This window comes from Petaurus breviceps, unplaced genomic scaffold (genome assembly GCF_028583685.1).
Source record: "Petaurus breviceps papuanus isolate PSGF00001 unplaced genomic scaffold, PetGlider_PUasm1.0 126, whole genome shotgun sequence".
NCBI lineage: Eukaryota > Metazoa > Chordata > Mammalia > Diprotodontia > Petauridae > Petaurus > Petaurus breviceps.
In genome coordinates, this window is record NW_027185655.1 from 26,565,762 (window position 1) to 26,589,401 (window position 23,640).

The following is a 23,640-nucleotide window of genomic DNA, read 5'->3' on the forward strand; positions in this document are numbered from 1 at the left end:
GACACATAACAGTCATGAAAACATTGCTGACATCTTCAGCATATATGCAGATTCCAAAAAGAACCTGTTACAGAAACCTTGCATTTTCCCATTGAGAGAGACAATCTTTTCTATCTTGCTATCATGCACAAATTTCTCTTTCTCTTGTCCTTCTGCACTCCAATCTCCTCTCTCTCCAATATGAAATCAACCCATAACAACAGCTACAGATCCCCTCTCTGGAAATGTTATTCTCACGTTGTCTCCACCCTGCTGCCAGGGCTGGTATGAGCCTTCCAGGGGGTGGTGACAGCTCTCTAGAAAAAAGCAGCCCATGAAAGAGGTACATGACAGGGGCTTCTGTCTGACGTGGTCCTTAGCAGCATGGGATGGGCTGACGGAATGGTTGGGGCAGTGAGCACAGCCTGGCAGGGGGACCGGGACAGGCCACATTAATTCTCCCTAGCAGACAGGATCTTCTACCAGCAGAAGGAATAAAAATGAAATATGGAGTATATGTTTAATTATCAGAAAGACTTAGGGAGTAAAGAGGCAAAGCTAACAAGGAATAATTCCATTCAAGGGGAAGAGTTGCATAATGCTAGGGGTGAGAAGATGGCCATATCATTTACTACCAACACTTAATTTTTCTTTGAAGGTCTATTGAAAGACAACAAAACAACAATACTGATATGAATGTATCACTTTAAAGTTTCCATAAATTATCATTTCGGACAAGAACATTGTCTTCCACTCCCTAGTTTAAGCCTGGGTAAGAGAGCGGTAGCAATCTCCAATGAAGATGAAGAGATCCTGTCAGACCCAAGTCTGACAGGAGCTGAGTGACTGTCTCCTTTTGTGGAGCCAAATTGTTTCAATGGGAATCAACTTTCAAGTGTATAAATTTCAGTTTGGGCATCATTTTGTGTAATATTTGCTTTCAGAGCTTTCAGTGATTCTTTCCAAAGGTAATTAGTTCAATAAATCCACCAAGAAACACAAAACTTCCTGCAAAATAATATGATAATTTGTTCAGAAAATGTGACTGAGTTCTGAGACAGAAGACAAAAAGCAAGAAAAAATCGTGAAGCCAAAGAATCCATAGTATAGTTAGTCCAAAATATGAATTGGAAAATCCTTCACTGTCTGATATTAAGAAAAAAAATGTGACCTCTACATTTCCTAAATAGGCTGTTTCTATTTCAGATCATTTGCTACAAAGAGTTTAATTTGTCCTTCTCAACTTAGAATCAGTACTACTTTCCTTTTATGCTTTTAAAGCATTTTGCTCACTAAATATGGAATTCCATCATGTAATGGAAAGGTAGCATGGGCTTTTGGAAAGCACACTGGATTTGAAGTCATATGACTTGGATCTGAATTCCCAAACTGCTGCTTACTGTAATATTGCCCTAACAACTGTGGGTCTCAGTTTCCTCCTGTGAAAAATGAGGCACTTGGATCATATAATATCTAGTATCCTTTCTCATTCTATGTCAAGTACTTTCTCTTCTTAGCATTGTATCACTGGAATGCCAATAGACTGGAAGAAACTAAACCAAGAGAAGGGTCAAGACTGGTCAGCTAGAGCTTTTTGAATGATATTCTCAGTTCTGGTTATATAGCCAACCAAAAAGGCCCCTCTTTATCACATAATGAGCCCATAAGAAGCAGTTGTAGAATGTCTACACATGCCTTAAAGACTCTCCAAGGCATTCCTATTATACTTCATTATGACTTTCCAGAAACAGACTCTCTAACCTTTTCTACATCAGAGAAATAGAAGACTACATCAGAGGCTCTCTGGTTATTGACTAAGAGCTCTGCCTCAGGAGTTTTTCTTGCAGATTAGACCACTTTGGACCCCACAAGCAGATTCAATAAGATTAAACTGTTTTACATTCCTATGTGGGAAGAATATACTTGTAATACCTGAGAACTTTGTCATTATTAGGGCAATTAGGTGTCTGCATAGACAGAGGAAACAGGTATGAGTTGAATATGATGGGATAATATCCTTTAGAAAAAAAGAGGTAAGGGAGAGGGGGCAGGGTGGGGCTGCCAGAGCAGGGGCAGAAGAGGAAGGACATCTGAGTGTGTGCCTGCTGCTGGTGCTGCCACCTTCTTGCCCTCTTCATGATCATCCTGGTGTTCTGCTTCACATGGGACAAGACTGTGGGGAACAAGTGGAAGGCCTACCTGGGTACACTGAAGGGGATGCCCTGGCCACACTGGGCCTGAAGCGCTACGGCTGCCATCGAATGCTGCTGGCCCAGGTAGACCTGATAGAGAAGCTTCTCAACTAAGTGCACCTGGAGAAGTGAGTACCCATCCTTAAAGACTGACTTAGCCATCGACTGTGTGGCGGAGACGGAGGAAAAGAGTCCCCATCCCTGAACACCTTGATCATCTGTTACACAGAAGAGCCCCCATCCCTGAAGACCTGGCTTAGCTGTCTGCCATAAGGCCTCCAGAGATGTCAATAAACCCACTATTGGGGAAAAAAGAAGATAAGAAAGAGAAATGCATTGGGATGAGGGGGAAGGAGAAGTACAATGGGGCAAATTATCTCACATAAAAGAAGGACAGAAGAACTTTTTACAGTGGAAGGGATAATGGGGGATGTGGATGGGGAAAGCCCTTGAACCTTAGGAGAGGCAGTAGTCAGAAATGAAACATTTTTGAGGACGGGCAGGGTGAAAGGAGAGAGAGAGAGAGAGAGAGAGAGAGAGTAGGATAAATGGGGGAAAATGGGATGGAGAGGAATACACAGTACTCACAACTGTGAAAATTTTTTTACAGAAGATTCTCTGATGAAAATCTCTTTTCTTAAATATATAAAAAATTGAGTCAAACTTATAAAAAATAAGGTCCACTTCCTAATTGGTAAATAGTCAAAGGATATGAATAGGCAGTTTTTAGATAAAGTAATCAAAGTTATCTATCGTCATATGAAAAATGCTCTAAATAACTATTGATTAGAATAATACAAATTTAAAAAAATCGAGGTACTTCCCCACACCTATCAGATTGGCTAATATGACAGAAAAGGAAAATGACAAATGTTGGAGGGGATATAGGAAAATAGAGACACTAATGGTGTGGTTGTGAAGTGATTCAATCATTCTGGAGAGCAATTTGGAATTATTTCCAAATGGTTATAAAACCGTGTATACCATTTGTCCCAACAATACCAGTATGAAAAAAGGGAAAAGGATCTATATATACACAAATATTTATAGTGTCTCTTTTAGTGATAGCAAAGAATTGGAAATTGAAGGGATGCCCATCAATTGGGGAACGATTGAAAAAGTTGTGGTATATGATTGTTATGGAATACTATTGTGCTACAAGAAATAATTAGCAGGATCCTCTCAGTAAAGGAAAGACTTACATAAAATGATACAAATGAAACGGGAAGAACCAGGAGAACATTAGCCAGTAACAGCAATATTGTACAATGTTCAGCTGTGAGACAGTACTCAGCTATTCTCAGCCATGCAATGATCCAAGACAATTCTGAAGGACTTATGATGAAAAATGCTATCTCTAGAGAAAGAACTGATGGAGTCTGAATGCAGATCAAAGCACACTTTAAAAACTTTTTTTTTTTGGGGGGGAGTGTTGTATTTTCTTTCACAAGTTGACTAATATGGAAATATATTTTGCATGACTGTATATGTATAACCTGTATCGAATTGGAGGAATGGCAGGAGGAGGGAAGAGAATTTGGAACTCAAAAAAAAATGTTAAAAATTGTTTTTACATGTAATTTGGGAAAATATGAAATAAATATATTTTTAAAAAGAACTTGGTGTGATAAGATTATTTATAGGAATGAATTAAGTCGCAAGCTGAGGGACAATCTATACAAGTTGACCTGTAGAACTCTGTTACATTGGGGTCGGGAGGATGAGGTGTTCTCCTAATTTTTCTATATGTTAAAAAAACATTTTTTTAATAACATGATGTTTTTACCATCAAGGAGAGACAGTAAGGTTTTGGATTCTAATATCATAATTCCTTTTGTGCTTATGGTGGAAGTAGAAATTACAAAGAATCACAGCAACAACTTCCTCCCAAATATATTACTTAACTCTGGATTCTTTTGTGCTTAGATGTTCTGTCTTTGTTTTCTGAGTTTTGACTGATGTCCTTGCTATACTGGTACTTTTCACTATTTAATCCCTTCTCTTCCATAATGGTCTCTATAATACTTTCTGCTCCCCCAAAAAAGGAAAGGAAGAAAGAAAAAAGAAAACCGCAAGCCTATGAGTGAGTTCCATGGCCCTCAGTGGGTAGGGATGACTAGGTTAGTAAATGCTGCAAGGAAGTTCAGAGAAGTCACTGCATCTGGGCCTTTTCCAAATCCATTTTCCTATGTTCTATATTATCCTCCTTTTAGAACTCAGTTCTGTTCTTTCTCAAGGACGGTTGCCTTCTTGTGTCCAGTCCCACAAAGGTGTGGGAGGACCTGGGGGTACAATGCTAATGCAAAGGGTTCTCAGAGTTTCTTCTCCATTTCCCCCTTCAATGTTCTGGTCATTTCTTGCCAATCCTATCTGTGTATTGTAGTACATGAAGATTGTTGCATTATATCATATTGGCAATATTTTATAATCTTTTTTTTCTTTGGTCCTGACCTGTGATTCCATTAGTGAAGAAATCCTACCTTGACTTTTAATTCTTCTGGGATTGTGGTATTCCATGATTTATTGTCCAGTGATTTTAGTGGTATTATTGCAAAAAAAAAATGCTCCATTTCATTTCCTTTTAAATGAAACTCAGAGAGTTTACTATAGGCTTGCAGTTCTTTTTTCCTCTTTAAAGTCTAAGTCATTTGGTTTTATATGTTTACTTTTTGTCTTTCCCTCCCTTTGTGGCCCACTCCTATTTAGCAAACATTTGCTCAGAATGCAATACAAGTCATCTCATCTTTATCTTTAGCTTGATAAAAAAAAGAGACAACAAATAAACAAGGTTCACCAAGAGTAGGAAGCTCCAAAGGGTTGGTTCAATAGACAGTGAAAAGGCCTGGGAGAAGGAGGAAATGGAAAGTGGATGGCTTCACTAGGTGACAGAATCATAAGAAGGCAGGCATGCTCATCCCAAAGCAAGCTCGTCCAAGCAGATCATCTGCCAAGCAGATCATTGAGACTCTGCTTGTGACTGTGGACAATTTGGGGTGGCAACCAGCATCCTTCATTTGCAATCAGCTTCCGCCAATGGTGTGTTCATCTTCTCTTGTTTCTAGGGGTTCCACCTTCTAGGATCTTTTGGTCTCCTCTTCCAGTAGAGAAAAACTATACTTTCCAGCAGTCTTCTTTGCTAGTATGGGGGTTACAAAAATATTCATCTCTGCTGAAGAAATGATAAAGCCCTGAAGTACTCAGTGTACTTGCAAAGCCATGTAAGAACAGGAGATTCTCTAAGCCCTTGCTTCTATTTGGTCTCGGGGAAAGCATCAGACATAATACCAAGCATTGTCTGTTTTATGCCTCAAATAATGTTGACATTCAGGAGATCTGAAGGGTATTCCTATTTATTTGCATCTATCTTTTATGGTTTTAACATGTTTAGGAGATACCTTGTTTAATGATACCCTTTATGGTTGCATTTTGTTCTATTAAATCATATATTTTAAAAAATCATCTAACAATAGGCTCCATATTGTACATTCTATAGGAAATTGTGGAGAATGCTTATGATTTCTCTTCTAGTGCTTTCATCAAGAATGTTTGCTTGATGTTTGCTTAGAGCACGCTCAGTAAGATTTTATAAAGACAAGAAAGGAGAAACAGTATGGTATAATTGACCTCAGTGTCAGGAAGGATGGAATTCAAATTTACCTCACACACAGTGACTCATGTGACACGGGCCAAGTGGCTTAATCTCTCAGTGGTGCAGGCCAGGGCTTCTTAAACTTTTTACGTTTGCAACCCCTTTTCACCTGAAAAAATTTTGCATGACCCTGGGTATATAGGTGTATAAAAGATATACAAATCAAACATTTATTTATAATAAATCAGAAAGAAATTTATTTGAAAACAATTTGTTGGTACAATATAATTTTATCATTTATTAAAGATAAAAGCAAATTTGTATACTCATGAGATGGATATGCTTATTTATTTTTACATAAAGAATTAAATCATGGTGGAATATTTGATACCATAGAATGTAGGGCATCTTCAATGTTTTTCAGAGTTGATAGATATTTTGACTTTATAATTGTCAATGCTGTGTTCAGAACCAAGGCTGGTGAAGTTGTATGATGCAACATGGGCAAGCACTGCCAGAAACACCTCTGATTCATTACATTTGATTTTGAATTAATTTTTGGTTGTTGAGTATTCAGAAGCCTCTTACTGTTGCCAGGTTTTTCATGACACCCATATTAAGCACGTGACCCCACACAGGGAAGCACTGGCCAGACAACACTGTAATACTATAGGTTGTAGAGAAGTCAGTTTGTGTAGTTAGAAGAAATTTCTTCGTTCTGTAGATGACTATGTCAATGAAATCACAGTTTTAGTTCCTCTCTCCAAAGGCAAGAAAGTGGGTATGTAGATTAGGAATGACTGTTTTTTCTCCAACTTCTCTCCTCTGTCTTTTGAAAACAGTAACATCTGTGAAGTTTCCATTCTTTTGGAATCTCCACTTTGAAATATATTGAAAATGGATAGATGAGTACCTTTAAAATTGTACTACCTCTAGTGTGAATTGCTATTGTATGTACTTAGTAAGTTTCAGCAACTCTTCCTGACTTCGTGTCATTTCCACTTCCCATCCTACATCCAGAACAAATGTGATGGCATCCAGATGTGATGGTTCCATTATTATTGGTGATAAAAATAAATCATTACAGAAATGACAGCAGATATGCTCTACTTTGCATCTGTTTGTTGTTAATAATAAAAACATAAATGCTTTCAGAATGATTATGCCAAGTTGTAAGTAGTTTCATTTTTCCCTCAATTAATTTTTATTTTCTGGTAAAATGATACTGCTCAGAATCTCCTATTGTCCTTCACCATATTTTGTATGTGACCTTGTACTCTCTAAATCTGCATTGCCACATCTCTCTGTCTGACAAAGATATCAATTGTATGTTGGCCAATATTACCTCTTTTGATTTCCTGGTTGTGATAGCTATTTTGTATGTCTGTGTTTTCATAAGATATGGTGATAACATTGATATCTCTTACTTTTACCTATTTCATATTTTTCTGGGTCTACAACCTGTTTTAAAAAGTAAATTGGAGCTTCTCTGATCACACAGTCCTCCCCCCCCATTTTTCTCTCTTCTAATTTAATATTTACTGTATAACCTTTCCTTTGAGAAGCACCTGGAAGCAGACATCTGATTCAGAACAGGCTGTAACTAGTCAATTTTGTCTGTTTATACCAATTTTCATTCTCATATTGAACAGAATATTCTGGATAAACCATCGTGAATTTTCTGGATAGCCTTCAAGTCCTTGGTGTCATCCCTATTATACCTAGGGAACAAAGTGAATAAGAAAAGTATGATCATGGAAAAACTACCCCATACTTGACACTTTTGTAATTTGGTAAGATGGAGCTTATGCTATCTGGCATAGTCTTCAAGAATGCAGCATTATCTAATGGCATCATTAGGCATATCCATCAGAGGATACACATGTCACAAAAATACATATTCAGATCTGTGCTTTCAACAGTTGTAGAAAACTCCCTGCCTAGAAACTCCCTCCACTAATTCATATGAATAACTCTACTGTAACTGACACCTTATATTCTTTTTAAAAAATGAATTTATTTATTTTTTAGTTTTTAACACTCACTTTCACAAGATTTTGAGTTATAAATTTTTTCCCCCTCTCTCCCTTACTCCCATCCCAATATAATAAGCATACTGAACACCCCTTCCCCCGTCTTATTTTCTTTCAGGGCAAGATGGATTTGTATACCCCATTGCCTGTATATCTTATTTCCCTGTTGCATGTAAAAAACAATTTTTAACATTGTTTTTAAAACTTGGATTTCCAGATTCTTTTCCTTCTTCCCTCCTCACCCAACCCCACTGGGAAGACAAGCAATTCAATATAGGTTGTACATGTGTAGTTATGCAAACATTTCCATAGTAGTTATAATGTGAAAGACTGACTATATTTCCCTCCATCCTATCCCACTCCCACCCCCCATTTATTCTGTTTTCTCCTTTGACCCTGTCCCTTTTTTGAACATGTTTGTTTCTAAGTATGCTTTCCCCCAACCTTCCCTCCTTTCTATCATCCCCCCTCTTATCCCCTTTTCCCCTACTTTCCTGTAGGGTAAAATGCCCAATTAATTTTATATATTATTCCCTTCTTAAGCCAAATCCAATGAGAACAAGGTTGACTTATTCCCTTTCACCTTTCTGTTCTTCCCTTCCATTGTAGCAGTTTTCTCTTCCCTCTTTTATGTGAAATGATTTACCCTATTCCATCCCTCCCTTTCTCCTCCCAATATATTCCTCTCTTACCTCTTAATTTTATTTTTTAGATGCCATCCCCTCATATTCAATTCATTCTGTGCCCTCTGTCTATGTATACATGTACACATATATACACATTCACACACATATACTGATTTTCTTGCATCATTCTCATTTCTCTTTCCAATTTTTCCTCTACTTCTCTTACTAAATTTTCAAAATCCTTCTTGAGCTCCTCCATGACCTGTGACCAATTCATATTTTTCTTGGAGGCTTTTGGTGCAGGAGTTTTGACTTTGTTGTCTTCTTCTGGTTCTATGTTTTGATCTTCTTTGTTGCCAAAAAGGATTCTATGGTCTGATTGTGCTTCCTCTGTTTGCTCATCTTGCCAGCCAATTACTTGACTTTTGAGGTCTTTGCCATGGTAGAACTCTGCTTCCAGAGTGGAGAGTGCTGTGTCCTCAATTGCTGGTGTTTTGTGCAGCTGTTGTCAGAGTTTTTTCCAGATAGCTGCCTCAGAACTGTGAGGAGGGCTTTCTCTCCACAGACTCAACAAACTCTGCCACACCAGCGCTCTCACCCCAGGACCACCACTCAGGACTGTGACCCAGATTCAAGCAGGGCAAAGTAGGAGAATCCTGCCTCAGTGCCAGCAGATTCCTGCAAATGTCCTCTGGACAGTCACTTGGTCCCCCTATTATCTGTAGGCCAGCAGCCAGAAGCAGCAGCAGCGGCAGCAGTTGCAGCTTCTGTCACCTCTGCTGCCCTGGGGGCAGGGGCTAGACTCCGCTCTTCTTTCACCCTGGATCAACAGGGTTCCCTACTGACCTTTAACTTTCTCTTTGGCATTTATGGGCTGAGAATTCTGGAAACCACCACAGCTGCCAGTGATTCACTCTCCTGAAGTCTGCTCCGGCTGATCTGAGCTGCTGGTCCAGGCTGCCTGGGGTCTGGGCCCATATGGTTCACACAGCTAAGTCTGCACTTAGCTCCCAGCATGGTGTGATAGAACCTTCCTGTTGGCCTGCAAGGCTGCCTTCAGTGGGAGATTTGTTTCTCTCTGTCACTTTGTGGGTTTAGAGTCATATTTTACAGGTATTGGAGATGGTTGAGCAGGAGCTCAAGCAAGTTCCTGCTTTTACTCCATCATCTTGGCTCTGCCCCCTTGACCTTATATTCTTGCCTAAAATGAGTCATCAAAAAAGAACATGGGCTAGTCCCATGGCAAAAGTGACTACCTATATTCTTCACTGGCATCCTTGGGATAGAAGAAAATTGAAAAAATCCCATAGCATATTGGGTAAAACTTCACTGCAAATTTTTGGATGAATATGGAATATTATTTTAAAATACTTAGGGTTAGGGAATCTACTTAGCCTCATAAATTTATCAATAGTATCTATAGGAACTCTACTCATTAAATCTCTAGAGTGTTAATTTAGCTATTTGAATGATATGTCTTCCTCAGTGAGAAGGGAATAGTGAGAATGCTTTATCACCTATCCTCCTAGACCAAGACTTAGCCAGCCAAGTAAAGTAAAGGCCAAGTAGGTATTACATATAATGCTAGTTTCATGATGCCTTGGAAGTTTCTGAAAACCTTCTTCTGTTGTCCTTGGTTAAATTAGTAGAACCAGAAAAGCTCACCCTTAGCAGATTAAAAAAAACTAGATCAGTCCCTTAATTGGCTTATGTGGGCAGTGACTATTATTATGCTTTCAATCTTTCCCTGTAAACTTTAAGGCTACACATAAAACACTGAACTTATATTTTATATACTATATCTATTCTAGTGTTATATCTATAGGACCAAAGACCCACTGCAAAACTTAGAATTCTTAAAAGATCAGGCAGATGGAGTTCTTGAAGTTCGAGTTAGGATGGCAATTATTATTGATCAGTCCTATTATTGTAGTTATAGTATTGGAAAGGGTGATATCGAGTTACATGTGTCCAGAAGATAACCCACCATGAGTTCACTGTCCAGCAGAGAGGTAACTAGAAATTCTAGCACTGGGAAGCCGGTACAGAAACTTGATCCAAAGGACTGTCCAACCATGAGGGCAGTTGTGCTGAAAGAGGTAGTGATCCTCTACAGAGTTGGGTCAGTTTTTTGAGAAAGTGTTTTAGGGAAAAGGTATCTTATGAAAGGAGGGCCATGGGGATGGAACAGTGGTATACTAAGGACAGTTGTGCCTGTGGTGAGAGATTGTTAAATTAAAGGACAAATGGTGGTCATATTGGGATACCATGTCCTCCCAAGGAGAAAATGTTGATGCCCTGGAGAAAAGCTCTGCTTGCTCTGTTAGACCAAAAAAAAAAAAAAAAAAAAGGAAAGAAATTATCAAGGAAAAGGGCCCTGATATTCTAGAGAGGGTGAAATAGAAATTGAATCCACCAATCACCTCCTGAAAGAGATCCCAAAATGAAAACTCAGACCCTTACTCTCATCAGAATTGGTTCAAAGGAGGAATAACATATACACTCAGCTGGATAGAAATATATCTCTTGGGTAGGTGGTTCTTGGTTGTAATTCTAGCTCCTTTGCCCTCTGGAATATTGTTTTCCAAGACCTCCAATCTTTTAATGTTGAAGCTGCCAAATCTTGTGTTATCCTGACTGCTATGATGATTGCTATTAATACCAATTTTCAAACAATTGAATTGTTGTCTGACTGCTTGAAATATTTTCTCCTTAATCTGGGAGATATGAAACTTGGCTATATTATTTCTGTTAGATTTCTTGATGTTTAAATTTATGTTAAAGTTGGGATCTGCACCCAGCATGGAGGGAGCAACTTCCCAAGCTTCAGGGATTTTGTGCAATTATTTTCAGAGCTAGTTCTTGTTGAGGGCCAATGTGAGCCAGTCCAGTCATGGGGCAGAGTCTGGACCAGGATACCCCTAGACCCCACTCCCCACGTGGGCTAATTATGGTTCAGGGTGTTGGCTCACCATCTTTCTGTGGTTAGCAACAAACAGGGCATAATTACCGAGAAGTGACCCCCCCCCCAAGATTGCACAGACGCTAATAATTAAGTTCACGCTGATTAATAATTTTTTTCCATGAGAAAACTGGATGCAACTGCCTCTGTTATAAAAACCCTTGCCTCAGAATAAATAAACAGACTACCCTAATAGTTCCTGCCTGGCTCGCATCGCCATTTCATTGCAACATCCTTGCATTCGGGCCTGTGCCCCTTTAGTGTGGGCATCAAGTTCTAGGGGCCTGTAAGTTTTTAGTTCTTCCAAGGTAGTATGATCTAAGGAGAGGTACACTTACTACTTTGCTGGCCTGTGCTCTGTTCTTTGAGTGCCCACAAGAACTCTTTTTTCTTTTTTTGTCCTGGAATTCTGACCATGGTCCCTGCTCCCTTGCAGCTACAGGCTATAGGGTGCTGGGACTGCAACCTAGGACCAAGACCTGTATCCATGTATGGGCAATGCAACCGAGTGCAGCACCCAGTGCCAACAAAGGGACCCCTGTAATCTTTTTCTGAGTAGTTGTCTGACCCCCTTACTGACTGTAGGCTGACAGTTCTGGAAGCTGCTTTTATTCAGTTGCCCCCAAGACCTGCTGCTGCCTTGCTGTAGCACTTTCTACACTGGATTGCACTCCATTCCCACCCTAGTGTCACAGACCTTTCTTGCTGACCTTCTAGGTTTCTGTAGACTGGAAAATTGCTTCATCTCATACTTTTGTGGGTTCTGCTACTCCAGAATTCATTTTGAGGCATCATTTTAAAGTTCTATGGACAGGAATTTGGGATAACTTAGGTGAGTTCTTGACTTCTTTGCCATCTTGGCCCAGTCCCTCCCTAACCCCCGAACATAGAAGCAAAACAAAAATTGAACCTTTCTGCCTTTCCCTCATTTCCAGTTATCACCCCATCTGCCCTAAGTAAAGGTCATATTCTTTCTTTGACACTCCTTATTCTCCAAATACAGCTAAAAACTTAACCTCTGGTTATTTTGAGCTTTAATATTTTTGACACTATTTTTAAAGGACTAAATAAAAACAAGGCCAAATAACAAAAGATGAATATAACTCATATTCATCTTCTATTACTTGACTTTTCTTCTATTTTCTGTAAAATTCTTTTTAAAGTCATCAAAGTTGTTCGTTGTGTTCCTCATAAATCCTCATTAGTCCCTTCAAAGAAATTCCTTTTTTTTTCTATCATTAGAATTGTTTCCCCTTGTGCCTTCATATTTTGATATAAGAATCTTCCTGGGCTGAATTCCTTAGAAGTTTTTAGTTCATAAGATGCTATCTTTCCTCTGAACCCTTTGAAATCTGTTTTCTGCAAATTGAGAGTACTTATGTTCAAACTTTCTCTCCTTTTGTATCACAAATTCTAGGAGAGAATCGCTTCCCAATCAATCAACTAATCAACATTTATTAAACTCCTACAATGTACCAAGCATTGTACTAAGCGAAATGTTCCCAACAGTTCCACCATAGCAAGCAGTTTAGTGAAAGGTCTTGGAAGTGAAAATCATGTAGAAAAGAATTTGTTTTACTTTTCCACCTCTTGAAGGATCAAATTACCAGTGAAGCACATCAAAAAGTTATTAGCTTTTCTGCTTTTGGCAGAGAGAGAAAGAGAGAGAGAGAGAGAGAGAGAGAGAGAGAGAGAGACAGAGAGAGAGACAGACAGAGACAGAGAGACAGAGAGAGAGACAGATAGAGAGACAGACAGACAGAGAGACAGACAGACAGACCTTCATCCTGATAGTTTCTTTTTCTGTGCCTCAGATTTCCTCACCTGAATACATATAATATAGAGTCCTACCCCTTCCCACTCCTACTCCCTTTTACATATTCTGTTTCTTTTGAATAAGGTATACTCATCCAGAACAGTAATCTAGTCATGCATTTCATTACATTTCAGTGATACCTATGGTGTCAAAATTGTTCTTTGCATCAGGATTCCAGGTCAAAGTAGTCACCTCCTCATAGGGTCAAAGAAAGGAAAATGATAAAAGTTGCCTCTTTTCAATGTATGCTTAGTTATATAGCTCAGGTCACTTGGACTGGAACTTGGCAGTGAATATCTGAGCATGCTTAGAGACCTGGTCTCCACAGATATGTTCATGTAAGTTTCATTGGGAAGCACACTGATAAGCTTGATAGCATCCAGAAAGAAAGTATGGGGTCCCACTAATGTCACTCTAATTATCATTCTTAATTCTGAAGTCCCAGGTAGGAAGCATCAGTCAACAGAGAATGCAGACTTTTCTAGTTTGGAAGGTTCCAAATAGAAAATTCAAGAGATGAGTGGTTTCAAATATATGTTGACTTTGAAATGCTGGTGAGACTCTCAGAACTCATCAGGAAGTTGATACTGCAGTATTAGAGTTCAGGAGAGAGATTACACTTGGATATATAGATGTGTATCAGAATAGAGGATATATTTTGAACTCACGGGAGTTTATGAGGTCACCTAGAGAATGTAGAGACAGAAGAAGACCCAGTACAGATGCTTGGGGGATACCCAAAGTTACTTACCTTGGTTAGGTGGCAAGCACTCTTTCCCTTCTCTGTTGCTTGAATTTCTCTCTCTTGTTTTTGTCTGTTTTTGGAATGGACCTCTGATTTCATTGGTATAGGGGTCACTCCGTGAGAAAGTGTGAAATACCAATGGAAATTGGCCCCTGTTCCCCAACTTTTAACCTCACAGAGTTGCCTGTGGCTCTCAGAGGTTCAGTGACATGCTCAGAGTCGCACTGTCAGTATGTGTCAGGGGTGGGATTTGAATACAGGTCTTCCTGACTCCCAGACCTGTTCTCTAACCACTCTTCCATGTGGCCTCATTTTCTATTATACTATGTTTATTTGTGTACATTTCCTACTTCCCCAAATTGATAGTAACCTTGTTAAGGGCAGAAACTATGTCTCATTTATCCTCATATCTCTGATAGTCCTTGGCATGGTAGATCGCACACAGTTGGAATTCAGTAACTCTTTATTGAATTAGAAAATATTAGCTTATATTACTTTCTATGTAAAATGAAAGTCATTTTATGAAGAGAAAAAGAAAGGAAAATGTTTTTGAGAAAGTCAGAGAGCATTGATTCAAATTACTTCAGCTCTAACTCTAAATAGTATCCTTTTAGAAAAATACTTGCTGTACCTTTTGCTTCCTTAGGTCTTCAGCCTGCTTGGGGCTGCCAAACATCTGTAACTTTAAAAGCATTTCAAAGGAGAAAAAGCAGAAAAGAAAATCCACTTAAAACATTTCAGCCTGCCTCCCGCTGCATTGAACGGGGTTTGAATGTGATTTGGATGCCAACACTCCTGACTAATCTTTGTGTGAGGAAGTGAATGTTAGATTGAAATGGGAAACTGAAGCAGGTCATTCCCCTTTTGTTGAGCTTCTCCTTCTTGTCAAACCACTGGGTGCACGTTGTATTTCTTGTTTGTCACTGATAGCCTATCACAATGCCCCTTCTGTTAGGATGCTGGACCTGAAACTCCCACTAGCCAACAGAGCATAAACACTAAGGTGGAACTATTTTCCAAAAAGCTCTCCCATACAATGGCTGCTGCTGTCACCAGGACAATCAAGTGGATCTCATGGTACTCTATTTTTTCCCATCATATACATGACAGAAAGTCTAATGGACCTTGTTAGTTTCTTTAGTTTCTTTTAAGGCCCTATAAAATGACCTGTTATCAGTCCCATCTGTGTTCCCAAGATGTCTACCTGGATGTCAGAGATCATTGGCATTGGCTATGTTTTTATTCCTTCAATGAACATGGAGAAGATAAGAAACTAGAGAGGGAAACTATTAGCCATGCAGAAGGAAAAAACTCCCATTTATGAAGAAGTAAAATTTCTCCCTCATCTTGTCACAGGTGTTTCACAAACTTCTGAAGTTGCAAGGCAAAAAGGAATATATTATTTTAGATCGGCCATTATTGATTATGCAGATTATGAATGAATTTGGATTATTGCATTAAGGATTTTGAAGTACTTTCCCTGTGTGGCAGATAGTAGTAGTAATAATAAAGATAATAATAATAATAATTTTTCCATTTTATAGGGGAAGAAACTGAGGTTCAGAAGGGTTGAATGACATGCTCACAACTCACACAACTGTTAAATGTAAGGAATTCAAGATCTCCTGAGATGAGATTAAGCAATCTTTCCAGTGCACCATATTCCCTGCCTCCCTTTGTAACGTCATATTGGAAGTTCATGAGTCATTTTGTAATCTTTCTATTCTGTAATGCAGGAAAATAAATTTAGCAAACAGAAGGCTTCAGAAAATGTCTTCATTGTTATAAAAATTCCCAATATTTGACAGAAATTAAAGAGAAAAGAGAATTGAAGTATGTTCACATTTAGGGGCCAGGAAAAAGGTAAAAACTTTCATGGTTCTTACCCTTCCTCTCCCAAGCAGTCAGAGAGGAGGGGGGAGAAACATGAGAGAACCCATGCTATGGAAGTTAAGGAATGAGAAAGTATTGATTAGGAGGAAGAAGACAATGGTGTTGAGTGCTATTACAGCAACACAAATCTCAGCAGTTTGGAGTTGGAGAAGACCCAGTTGCTATCTAGTACATTGTATTCCCAGAAGAAATCCTCACTTTAATAGGTGACCCAAAAGATCCATATTCTGCTTGATGACATCCAATGGAGGGAACACTACCTCCCAAGAGACCTTTTCCATTTTGATACAGTTCCGAGGGAGTTTTTCATGACATTGATTCTAATTTGCCTCTTTACAATTTCTACTCATTGCTTCTATTTCTATTTTTAAAGACCAAGTAGAACACATCTCTTCCATGTGATAGCCCTTCAGATTACTTGAGGATAGTTTACATGAGCTTGAGTCTTCATTTCTGCAGCCTCAAAATTCCTGGTTCCTTCAAATGAACCTCATATGATATGGACTCAAAGTCCTCGGCTACCCTGGTTGCCTTCTTCTGGACACCCTCCAGTTTATTAATATTCTCCCTCAACTGTGGTACTCCAGATTTGACACAATATTCTGGATGTCATCTGAGCAGAGTAAGAGGGGATGGTCACTTTGTTCCTATAAGCTGGTCCTCACTTAATGCAGCTTAGCTGTTCATTAGCTTTTTGACTATTTCTCTCTACCCTTTCTCAACCACATCATATTGTCTACTCATGAGTTTGCAGTCCACCAAAATCTCAAGATTTTTCCATACAAAATGACATCTGATTATGGTTTCTCTTACTTGTGAAGTTAATTTTTTAGACCCAAGGATAAGACTTTACATTGGTCCTTATTGGATTCCATCTGATTCAATTCACCGCAATGTTCAAGCTGTCAAACTCTTTTAGGATCCTGACTCTGTCTAGTGTATTAACTGGTCGTCTGGATATACATAGGCAGTAAGGGAGGGAGGGGACATAAAAACTGGGAAGCCTGCACAATGACATGCTCAATTCTGTCCAATTCAGTCATCATCAGTGGAGGTGGGCGCAGTACTCTGTACTCTGAGCAGCTCTCTTATCCTGTCCCTCAGAAGCTTCTGCTCTGAGCCTACTGTTTTCCTGGGGTCTTGCCCTGATTCATTAAAGCAATACCATAAATCAGTTCTTTGTTCCTCCCCTGCTAATACCAGAGCAAAGCCTCTGTGGTGGGACTAAGTCTGACACCAAGACTTTGAATGTGACCTGCCTCACACATCTCACTTCACACTTCTAGGTGATGCCCTTAGACACCAGGTTCCTGACCTACAAGATCCAGCCCAGAACCAAAAGTGTCTTTCTTCCAGGACCTTAGCTATAGGAAAGCTCACTAATACCAGGTACAATTTCCCTTCTTTCCTAGGATTTGAAAGAAAACCAGCTCTGCTCTCTGCCATTCCCAGAACTCTTTTTTTTTAAAGCAATCGGGGTTAAGTAACTTGCTCAAGGTTACACAGCCAGTTATTTCTGGGTGTGGTGCTAAGTATCTGAGCCTGGATTTGAACCCTAGGTCATCCCAACACTGGGGCCGGTGCTCTTACTTGCTGAGCCACCTGGCCGCCCCTAAGCAATTGGGGTTAAGTAACTTGCTCAAGGTTACACGTCCAGGTGTTTCTGGGTAGGTGCTAAGTGTCTGAGCTCGGATTTGATCCCAAGGTCGTCCCGACACTAGAGCCGGTGCTCTTACTCGCTGAGCCACCTGGCTGCCCTTCTTCCCAGAACTCTTAAAGGTGGGGACCCAGTCAAAAGGCACGTCCTCATCCTCTTGCTAACACACCTCCACTCTCACTCTTCCAACTCCAGTCATGCTAAAAAATTCCTCCGTTTTCCTGCCATCACCTTTGATTCCCTCCTCAAACCTCTCAAAAACCGGTCCAGCTCTTCTCGTCTCATCCAGGCCGGCCTCTGGAACCTCTGGGAAGTCAACAAACTTCTCATTATCTAAAATCTCTGCCTCTCTTGGTGCTTGTGGAGACCAGGCTTCCCTTCAAGGCACTGCACCACCAGTCACTCTCTCTAGAACTGAGCACATCTTCTCTAATGTTGGCCAGGAGGAGGAGCACGTAACCTCTTTGATCCCTGTGGTCACTTCAAGACTGACCTCAGCCACTATCCCTCACTTTCCTTTCTAGTTTACCCTCTACACATATATCACTCTAGGAAGATCCTCATGCCAATAACTTACAGGTCTTTAGGTCTTTCTCTCTTCTTTCTCAAGGTGTTTAATACCTGATTCATAGTCTTCCTCTCTACCCCAGCTCCTTTCTTTATACTAGGAAACTTCAACATACATAGTGATAAATTCAGACACCCTAATCTCTCAATTCTTCAGTCTCCCATGACTTACACTTTCACTTTACCTGAACAACACAGAGGTGGTCATGCCCTTGATCTCATCATAATAATTCACAAATATTCTAATAATGTGATCAAGAATTTAGAAATCTCTCTATCTGATTATATTTTTCTACAATCCCATCTGGCACAGCTCGGTGGTATAGTAGATAGGGCGCTGTGCCTGGAATCAGGAAAATCAAAGCCTTTGTTGCTTATTAGTTGTGTGATCCTGGGTAAATCACTTAACCCCTTTTGCCTCAGCTCCTCATTTGTAAAATGGGACCTGATGGAGAAGGAAATGGCATCTCATTTTATCTTCACACCCCTTCCTGGTAGGTACTATTATTATCCCCATTTTACAGTTGAAGAAACTGAGGCAAACAGAGGTTAAGTGTCTTGCATAGGGTCACACAGTTAGTAATTGGCCAAATTTGAACTCAAGTCTTCCTGATCCCAGGCCAGGCATTTTATGCACCTACCTACCTCTAATTGTTGGGAAGAATTGCAGACACTATTTCATATGTCTGCATGAGAGGCAGACTGGGGTGCACAAGCCTAGAGAGGAGACATCTCCATTTCTTCTCTGAAAGAGACATTTGTGAGTCCAAGCTAGGGGACAGACTCTAGAGACATGGAGAGAGACAGCCAGACTTGGCAAGGGATGCTCAAAATGAAGCTGATTGCCCATGTGCCTCCTGAGAGACTTCAGAGTCTTTTGCTTGGTTGAGTGAGAATTCATCTTGCCCTCATCTGAAGAGCTGTTTCCCTTGTGTATTTCTGATGGATTCTAATCCATCAAACCCTTCAATTTCTGCTTGCTGTCTGCTTGTATAAATGGGTTTCCATGTTCTTTGAAAGTTGTGGTGATCTTTTGTATAATTGTCCTTAAGAGGGAAGGAATTAAGCCTATGAGCATAAGCCTAGGGTAAACTTCCTCAGAAGTGACCAGGGAAAGTGGCTTTTTGTTTGGCTCTAAAAGTGTTTCCCTAGAACAGCATGTTTAGGGGGGCTGTTAGATATCATTGTAACCCAGGGCTGGGAAACCTGTGGCCTCAAGACCACATGTGGCTCTCTAGGTCCTCAAATGTGACCCTTTCAGTTTCCCTACCCCTGTTCTAACCTGATATCCCTCTCTCCTCCTGCTTCCCTTAAGGCAGAAATCTGTTTCCCTTGGAAAGGAATGGGCAAGATTTCAGAGGTATCCATCAATCCTTGTCATTATACTTCTTCTCTATGTTGTTTAGACATTCTGCACCAACGAGACATTCAGCATGGCCATACACACACCTTAAACTTCCTTGAGGTTCTGGTGCATATGGAAGAAGGATGTGACTTAGGCTATCTCTATCGAGGATAACTTTATCCTTCCATTCACCTAGGTTTTCAATCTCATAGTAAACTTTGAATCCTCTGCTGTATTCTAATATATGATCAGCTGTTCAGTCTTATTGACACTATCTCTTACATAGCTCTCAACTCTGGTCTAGCCCCTTCTCTCCACGTGGCCACCCCTACCCCCTTCAAATTTAGACCCTCATTACCTCTCACCTAAACTATCTTAGTGGCCTCAAGGGCCTGTCTCCTGGTCACCAATTTCTCCCCTCTTCAGTCTGTCTTCCACACAGCTGTCAAAATGATATTCCCAAAGCACACTTCCCTTCTCAATACACTCTACTGATTTCCTTCTTTCATCTAGGATCAGAGAGACTATTCTGTTTGTTATTGCCCCTCACAATTAGACTCCAGTCTATTTCCCCAGACTTATTGCATATACTTTCATTCATGTACTCCAAATTCAAAATCTCCAACCAAACTGGACTATTTGCTTTTCTTCACATAAAATATTCCATCTCCCATTTCTGGGTCTGTGTACAAGTTGGCTTAAATGTCTAGAATATATTTCTTCCTCACCTCTGCCTCTGCAAATTCTTCCCCCCCCCCCCTGAAAATTCTGACCTTCAGGATGGGGCGGCTAGGTGGCACAGTGAATAGAGTACCAGCCCTGGAGTCAGGAGGACCTGAGTTCAAATCTGACCTCAGTCACATAATACACAGACCCAAAAATCTAGCTGTGTGACCTTGGGCAAGTCACTTAACCCCAATTGCCCTACTTTCCCCCCTACAAAAAAAAAAAGCAAAATTTTGACCTTCAAAGTTTAGGTCAATTTTCACCGTCTAGTCAGGAGGACCTGAGTTCAAATCCAGCCTCAGACACTTAACATACTTGCTAGCTGTGTGACTTTGGGCAAGTCACTTAACCCCAATTGCCCTCCAAACAAACAAAAAAAACTTGCTGAGGGGCGGCCAGGTAGCACAGCAAGTAAGAGTACTGGCCCCAGAGTTGGGATGACCTAGGATCAAATCCGGGCTCTGATACTTGCCACCACACCCAGAAATAACTGGCTGTGTAACTTTGAGCAAGTTACTTAACCCCAATTGCTTAAAAATTTTTAATTTTTTATTATGTGTACATGCTATTATTCCTGCTAGAATGTAAAACAATCAAGGGAAAGGACTATTTTATTTATATCTTTCTATCTTTAGCACCTAGTCCAACACCTGATAGACATTTGGTGAAAATTTGCTGATGGATTGATTGATTAGCTATAGCTACCAGTTTTGTGTCAAAGGCAAATTTGATTAGTATGCCCTCCACATTTTTAATACCAAGTCATTGGTAAAAACATTAAACAGGGCAAAGACAAGTGCAGATCTCTGAGGCACTCCACTGGAGACGCCTTCCAAGTTTTCTTTGAATCATAAACAATTACTCCTAGAGTTTGGCTTTTCAACCCATCCCATATCCATCTGTCTTATGATAGAAGCTATACCTCTGTGTCTTTTCCACAATAAAACAGTGTCGCCAAAGCTTCAGTGCAGTTTGAAGCTATTAGAGCTGAAAACTTTTGGGACAGGCAGTAGTATATGTTACTTTATTAAATGCTTTTTTGAAAAATGTTTTTCAAAACCTATATAAACTATATTTACAACATTCTCTTGCTATTTCCAGTTAGTAACCCTGTCAAAAAAGGAAACGAAGTTATTCTATAGTGTTTCTTAACACTTCCATTTCTAAGTGCTCCCTAACCATCTCTTTAAACATCCATTCCGTTCCCCCCTCCACCCCTCCCCAGGAATTGAAGTCAAACTCACTAATTTATAGTTCGCAGATACTTTTTCTCTCTTTCTTCTCCTTCTTCTCCTCCTCCTCCTTCTTCTTCATCTTCTTCTTCTCTCTCTCTCTCCTTTCCTCCCTCCCTCTCTCCTTCTCTCTCTTTCTCTGTCTCTGCTTCTCTCTGTCTCTCTCTGTCTCTGTCTCTCTCTCATTCTGTCTCTGTCTCTGTCTCTCTGTCTCTGTCTGTCTTTCTCTGTCTCTCTCTGTCTGTCTCTCTCTCTGTCTCTGTCTGTCTGTCTGTCTCTCTGCCCCCTTTCAAATTTGGGACAATATTTTCCCCCTCTCCCATCCTATGGTTCTTCAAGCATTCTCTGTGATATTTTAGCTCTCACTACTGGTGACTCAGCAACCACTTCTGCCAGTTTTTTCTATGTTGGAGAATGTAATAATTCTGAATTCTTTAGGTGCAGTTATGTGTTCCCCTAAAATGTTCTTATCTTAGGTAGGAACACTCTGCTATTTCTGTTCTGCCATTTTCATTGCAAAGGTCATTATTTCTGACAAAGAAAATAGAAGTAATGGTAATTACTTCTATTGGTTTTTACTAATTATTGATGATAATAATAATTTTACTATTTTAGTAATTTTTAAATAGTAATTTTAATTTAAAATGAGTAATTTTTAAAAAGTAAATTTAATTTAAAATTAAATAGTAATTTTAAAATAGTAAATGACTAGAAATAGCAAAAATAGTAATTAAAATTAGTAATGACTAATAGTAAGAAGAAGTAATAGAAGTAAACTGCAGCAGCTTCAGAACTTCTTTCTGTGGAGTTACCTCCACTCAGTCCACACGATCAGGGTCCTTTCCCTTGTCTCATTATTCTTTTGACCTACTAGAGCCCAACCCCCCCCTTTTGGTTATTCTTGGCTTTCCCCAAAGCCTCGGCACATTCTGAACTTTAGTGCTATTGATAAATCCGTTTTTCACTTATCTGGATATTCATTCTTTGTGATGCACTGTTGTTGACATGTTTTGTAGATGTCTTTTTAAAAAATTCACTCTGATATGTGACTTACTTTGCATTCTCATTAGTCTCTTCAGACCAGTTCCATTTTTCTTCATCCTTGGAATTATTTTCTTTTGTGTCTTCAAAATTTCCTTCTTGAAAGTTTCCCATTCCTCCTGGGATCACTTCACTTTTAATCCATGAGATCTTGCTAGCTTTCTTCTAAAGTCTTTGAAACATGCTTTCCCCAAATGCAGGGTGTATATTATATAGGGTATCTTTAATTCTTCCACATATTCTTGTTGGGTTTGTGCCCATTTGAATTTTTTCTTTGAGGCTTTGTTTGTAGCTGTTTAAATATTGTTGATATTTTTCTGAGTTTGTGTCTTGGTCTTCTCTGCCACTCTAGTAGCATTTTATGATTAAGTTATTTGTTGTTGTTCTTTGCACATTTTTCTAGCCTATTTCTTGACTTTGAACTTTATGTTAAAGTTGGGCTCTGCTCACCTGGGGGTGGGCAAGCTGTGTCTCAAGCTTTAAACTATTTCATGCTACTATTTTTGGAACTAGTTCTGGGGGTCTGCAGGTTTTCAGTGCTTCTAAGGTGGTATGATCTGTGGAGAGGTGTGGTCATTGCTCTCCTGGTCTGTGCTCTGGTATTTACCCAGGAAGGGTGCTTGGTTCCCTGCAACCACCAGCACTAGTGCTCCTCTTGACCCTGGAAATGTGACTAGGTCCCCTGATTTCTTGTAATAATAGGTGCCAGCTCTCCTCTCTGCCTTGGGACTAATTACAAGTGCTTTTTTTCCTACCTTGGAACTGTAACCTAGAACTATGTATAAGCAATAGGGGTACCAATCAGTATTAGTGGCAACTAGTGTCAGCTAAGGGTCCCCTGTGTTCTCTTTCTGACCAGTTGTCCAACCCACTTACCCTCTCTGGGCTGAGAACTGCAGAACTGCAGAAGCTGCTGCTGCCACCACTGTCTCTGCTGCCTCCTCAGTCTCCTTTGATGGATGACCATCCATGTCATGCCCCTGGTGGAGAATGAACCCCAAGACTGTCCTAGGCTCTCTTCCCTCTGTAATTTTTCACTTGGTGATTTAATTATTATTTAAAAATTATCAATTAAATAATTAGTCTCTCTAGGCAAACAGCTGTCATCTATATATCTAACTCTAATTCTTCTTCTGAGTCACCAGCTACCCATTAGACTTTCACACTGGATGTCTCAGAGATACCGCAAACTCAACACGTCCAAAATAGAAGTCACCAACACCGCCCCGCACCTCTC

General features: G+C 39.8%; 1 pseudogene; it reads right to left on the bottom strand.

The window, feature by feature from the left end:
• LOC138169260 (uncharacterized) overlaps positions 1 to 23,379 on the bottom strand; it is a 36,522-nt pseudogene extending 13,143 nt beyond the window's left edge.
• Positions 23,380 to 23,640: the final 261 nt, after the last annotated feature.